Consider the following 6,000-nt stretch of genomic DNA (forward strand, 5'->3'; position numbering starts at 1 on the left):
CCTAGTAAATCCCTAGTGACCTGTCAAAAAAAGGGATTCTAAATTTGTCCGGTGCAACAAAGCATCGCCATGATAACGAGGCTGTGGCTGTTACCATCATCTCAAAGCTAAATATCTCAGTGGTTGGCCAGTTATACTTTAGTTCCACTTTGGTGAGTGAATTATTGTATGGGTATGTTTTGACTTACCATTTGAAGAGAGTGACTGACTCAACATCCTTTAGCTCTGGTACCTTTGACCCCCGCATTATTCACGGGCCACAAACACTCTGCTGTTGCTGAGGCTTGAATTTTAAAACCAGTTGTTTGGAGTTGGAGGAAAAAGGAAATTATGTGCAGCAGCTATAGTTACCGACATTGCACAAGATTGCAAGCTGCAATTAGGTACTTGAGGCTTATTAAAGCAGACTTTAATCACAAATTCTCTCATGTTTCAGCATGATAAACATCACATTAACTTAGCTTCGTGACAGTCAACAGTTTAATGTTTTAACAAGAGCAGTGGGGGGGGGAGCGGGCTTCATACCAGTTGTCAAGCTCTCTCTACTCTCACCCTTGGATAGATATTTTAAGACACCAAATTCTCACACAGGAGAATGTAAATTTAGTGTCGCCTATAAATTTAGAACACGATCAAATTAAATTTTAAAGGTCTCAGGCGGGGTCTCCTCTGAGACTGCATTGCGTGTCACTAAGTCAGCGTATGCATGTGAGGGGAGCGTGAGACCTAAACCACAGTGTACCCCTCCCCTTGTCATTTCAGAGAATAGTTCATCTTGTTTTTAATGATCATTAAGCACGCTTCCAGATGTTGGGAGGTAAATTCATCCTCACACAGTCCCCTGTGCTCTGTAGCAGCAAACAAGAGTACTGGTGTGGAGAGGAATCCAGAAAAAACATGGCAAAGCAGTGCTTCCTGCATCGTTACTCCAAAGGAATAACAAACTGTGCTCAATTTCAATTTCTACATTTTAAAGCATATGGAAGTCAAAAAATGTTTTCCTGTCGCACTAAATGCTTGCTCTTTGGGGAATTCCTGGAATTGTTGGGTCTTTGTAAATGATAGAGTGTGGTCTAGACCTACTCTATCTGTTAAGTGTCCTGAGATAACTCTTGTTATGATTTGATACTATAAATAAAATGGAATTGAATTGAATCGAATTAGATGCTGTGATTGTCAATCGGAGAATGTCTGAAAAGACGACACATAATTAAGAACACTACATATTTATGTTTTCCCTTCACTGAATAAAAGTATGAAAAGTATAGACATGGGTCTGTGTGAAATAAATGGTTTAGAGGGGTAAATGGCATTTGTAATGACAAGAAACGTTTTTTTGATTGACAGATCACTGCTGACATAAAGACTCTTTGTTTCATTGTATTGTGTTCTCTTAATTTTGAAGGCTTTCATTTAGGAATAAACACAGAGCTGACGAGAGTGTATTTATTATTTATTATTCCCCAACAACTGAGGAAAGTAATATCTGAAATATCTAACACATGAAAGCAAAAACAACCTTCAGGGTATTATTTAGTAAGTGTAATATATAAAGTATGAGTCATTTTCCAAGATTTTCTCTTCTATACACACCGCCTCTGTGGCAGTGAGCACAACAACCTTGGGTATATGGCGTGAGAGCAGTGACCCACAGAAAATACAGGCTTTGCTATCGCTCTGATGTTTCCACTTAAATTCACCTGCATAATCAGAGGGACAACCAGTCAGAGGCCGCAAATAAAATGAGGGGGGCAATTTAAGAATTGTGAATCCCGCAAAGGGCTTGTTGGCATTTTCACTGAAGTGTTAAAGCAGTTGTTAATTTTGTTGTCATGAACGCTACCTTTGCTTAGGACACAGAGGCTGTGGTCAGGATACGCACGATAGGGCAGTTGTTTAGTTTCTTTATACTGTTTACTTACTTTGTCAGTCATGCAATTTTCCGCTTTGCAGGTCTCCAATTTTGCAATCTCGTTCATTTCAGTTTCAGGCATTTTCTCAAACCATTAATTAGGACGGGTATATGAAGATTTGAACTCCATGTTAAACATAACAAGATATATATAGTACAATATAAATATAACTCATTCACAACTACTTGTTAAAGAAGCCATGAAGCACCTCTTGACACAACTTACTTCAGCAAACTGCACTGATGGCTTTATTAAAACGTTGGGGGGGGGGGGGTGTACCGGCTTTGACTTCAGTACAATTTTCCCTGCTTCCAACGTTACATCCAACGTTATATGATTGCTGGATATACCAAACTAGCTTTTTTTTCACTTTCCTGGAGCACGAGCGGATAGCATACAGGAACATCACAACATGTTGTGTAAGTTTGCCTCTAACTTTCACCACTTATACCTTATTACGTTAATACCGGCGTTTAAAAAAAGCGAATCATACGCCTATTACCAGGGTACCTGTAACGTTAACGCCTATAACGTATCTCTCTCTCACAAAAACCTGGCCAATGTATTTATTACTACAATCACAATAAAGTACTTGACGGGGCAACAAACTTCAACACAGAATACTTTCATGTATTTAACAGTCTTTCCCATAGGTTGACTGCAGCAATTTAAAACAAAATGTTGACGACGCTCTGTACAGCATCGGGGGGAGGTTCAGCGGCTTTGACTTTGACTGTTTTGCGTTACGTGATTACTGGATATAACGTTAACAACCAAACTTTTCTTCGCTTTTCCGGAGCAACAGTGGATTGGTTACATGGACGTCGCACGAGAGACGAGACAACGGCGCCGTAATTAAACTGTGGTGATATAATGCAATATTGTTGACAAAAAAGACAACACCCCAGATAGCAATGAGTCGGCGGACCACCGGCGGTGCTCCAGAGGCAGTAGAAGCATCAGAATGGCGTAATCGCAAACACGTTTGCCAGCGCACCGCCGGCGGCAGTCGCTTTTTAAAAGCGGCAGCCACCTTCGTTCCGAGGCCGGCCCGCGGGCCAACCGCCATTCCGCCGCCGTTATACCAAAGGTGGCCCTTCTGCGGCCCGTCGGAGGCAAACGCTATTTTCGAGCGATCTGCCGCCGCTTATTGTGTGTGTATATATATATATATATTTATTTATACTTATATATATAATATTTATAGCATGCAGTTTATCAAGAATAATGATTGATCAAACCAGACAAATTTCCATTTGCCGTTTTAATTCCACATTTCAAAGTACAGTAACTGTCATTGAAACAAGACGTGTCAGATCACTGAAATACACACACACACATATATATATATATTATATACATACACATATATACATACTGAGGTAAAAACAGTAGTAGAACAGACCATTATAACTGCAATGCTGACTGAAGGATTTCCAAGTTCTATTTAACAATAGAATTAAAGTTAAGCACTGTGACAGAACGAAAAAAGCAAATGTTAAAAAGTAAGTAGAATATTTGGTGAAATAGGATTTCCAAGCTATTTTTAATAGAATAACAGTTAAGCACACTGATGGAATGAAAGTAGAATTTTGGTACTAGTTAATGTGCAATATCAAGTAACAGGTATGAAATAGGATTTAAAAACTATAATACCATTGTTAAGCACTGACGGAATGAAATACAATGTTTTCTCTCTCTCTCTTCTCTCTCTCTCTCTCTCTCTCTCTCTGCACGCACACACACACACACACACACACACACACACACACAAACAGTCCAGACCTAAATGTGAGATTGTCTCTGTAGGCTACTTGCTCCGTTTCTGGTGGTTGATTAACCACTTAATTAAGCACACTGCCATGAGTCCATGAGGTCTGATTATTTTAATTGTGATATTTTCTCATTAAATTCTGAATCTGCCACGTTCTCTGTCAGGCAAATATAGTAGCACAATGTCTTCCTCTGATGTAGACGTAGCCTACGCTGTAAGTCAGTAGTAGGCTATATAGTGGAGTTGCATATTAAGTGGTTTGGAGTCCTTCTGTAAGTAATTTTGGGGTACAATTTGGTTTTGGAGAATTCTACAACCAGCAATACCACAGGCCAAGCAAGCAAATTTTCAACAGGCACTGCACTAGTTATCTTCAATGCAACGAAGTGCGCGTTGCTCTGTCCAGCTCTCACTGGGTCCTTTCATCTGCAACCAAACAGAGGAATGTCTGCATTCTGTCAATTGACCACAGTGTGGTTTTGCAGGATGTCAGTTTTTAAAATCTGGGTTGAGTGACTTAAAGAATTCCGGTTGCTATTGTCGGTAGCTCGGCTATTCAAAATGGCGGGATGTCCCATGTGACAATCCTCTCAGACCAATCCGTGGTCTGCGCTGTTTTAACTCCACCTTCTAGTATTGGCTCAGCTCACTCGGAACCAAAAAAAAAGTACAAATTAATTTCAAACCTTTATTTAAACTCAAAAGGTACCAACAATGTTTGCCAACGGAAAACCAAAACAGAACAGTTCCAAGTGAGTTGAGTCGAGTTGAGCCGTACCATGACGTGGAAACAAGGCTATACATACAAAACCTTATTCCACCTAGAGCAGTTACTCAACCCTCACCTTTATCAGCAGTTTTGGGGGGCTCAATCAGGGATTATGATCTTTGACTTAGCATATACATTCTAGTAAACTGTAAATAAACATGCAGTGATGTCAAAAGGAATGTGTCATCTGCAAACAGAGAAATACCACTCTCGTGACACCAATTTGGATGCTTTATAGACTTCAGGTGAGTGTTGATATCTTGTCCATGCATATATTACAAGCAGAGGAGTGGACACAGAGCATTTTTTTGAAAGCTTAATGCTCACATTGAGCGAGTCGTAAAAAATGCTCAGAGAACCATCACAGCTGTAATTCTAAATGTACAGGAACCAAATAGCTCATACTTATACTGCAGTTCTTCACACAAGATACTTTGGGGAACTTGGTTGCAAGCTTTTTCCAAAGTTACAAAACATATGTAGACAGGATTAGCAGACTCTCATGATGCCTCAGTTAACTGAGAGGATACAAAGTGCGCCACTCTACAACCAAGAAGGAATCCTATTTGTTCTTTTGAATAGGTTTGACAATTGGCTGGAGTCTCACTTCCAGCACCTTGGCAGAGGCTTTCAGAGGAAGGTGTGACTCCTGGTAAAAGCTTATTCACATCAATCTATCCACTTTTATTGAAAGTATGGGCACTGCCATTCATGTTTGCTAATTCAAATGTGTTTTCAAAAGCTGTGACACACTGACGAAAGATTTACAACATCCAACAATATCCAGAGCATTAGCTTTTCAGGTCAGCTCTCGTCTAGTGTAGGGATTTTTAACTACATCAGGGACATCTGCCAAAGATGTGTGTTCACATCCTCCTGAATCTTCCTACTCTGCTTCCTGAGCAGACAAGATGTCTATTGCACGTGACAGGAGTATAAAGGATAAGAATAAGCTTGTTATTTTATCCCCTGAAATATCATTAACCAATCTATTTCATGTGGATTTGGAGCTTTTTTTAACCACCATTGTTCAAATAGATGCCGCACAAAATGTTAATAACAAATGTTTATAGTGTTCAAGTGTTTAAATCCATTGAATGTTAAAAGGTAAAATATCTTTAATGAATCTTTTTCCTCCATGACTGATTGCCATGATCATATTATACACTTTTGCAGACTGATGTTAAAGGTAGAATATGTAGTGAGTATCTGCTTACTACACACCAAATACTAACTCTGTCACTTAATAAGGTACAAGCTGCTTCACAGATGTGCCTGTGTTAGTTAATGGCTCAACTACAGACCCTATCTGCACTGCACGAACAGCTAAAGTCAAACTTTTGCCAGGCTTCTACACTTTTTATGAGCTACAGTACATACTTTCTGGTGTCTCGCAGTGTTCAAAGTGATATGTAAATCTGTTTGAAATTAGGAGTCCAAAGCCTGATATATTTAGAAAGATTCTACTGCAGAGGAGACATTTCAAAATGTCACAGGAACTGTTACAAAAAGCCTGATACATTTAGAAAGACTCTACTGCAGAG

This window comes from Perca fluviatilis, chromosome 2, assembly GCF_010015445.1.
Source record: "Perca fluviatilis chromosome 2, GENO_Pfluv_1.0, whole genome shotgun sequence".
Taxonomy (NCBI): domain Eukaryota; kingdom Metazoa; phylum Chordata; class Actinopteri; order Perciformes; family Percidae; genus Perca; species Perca fluviatilis.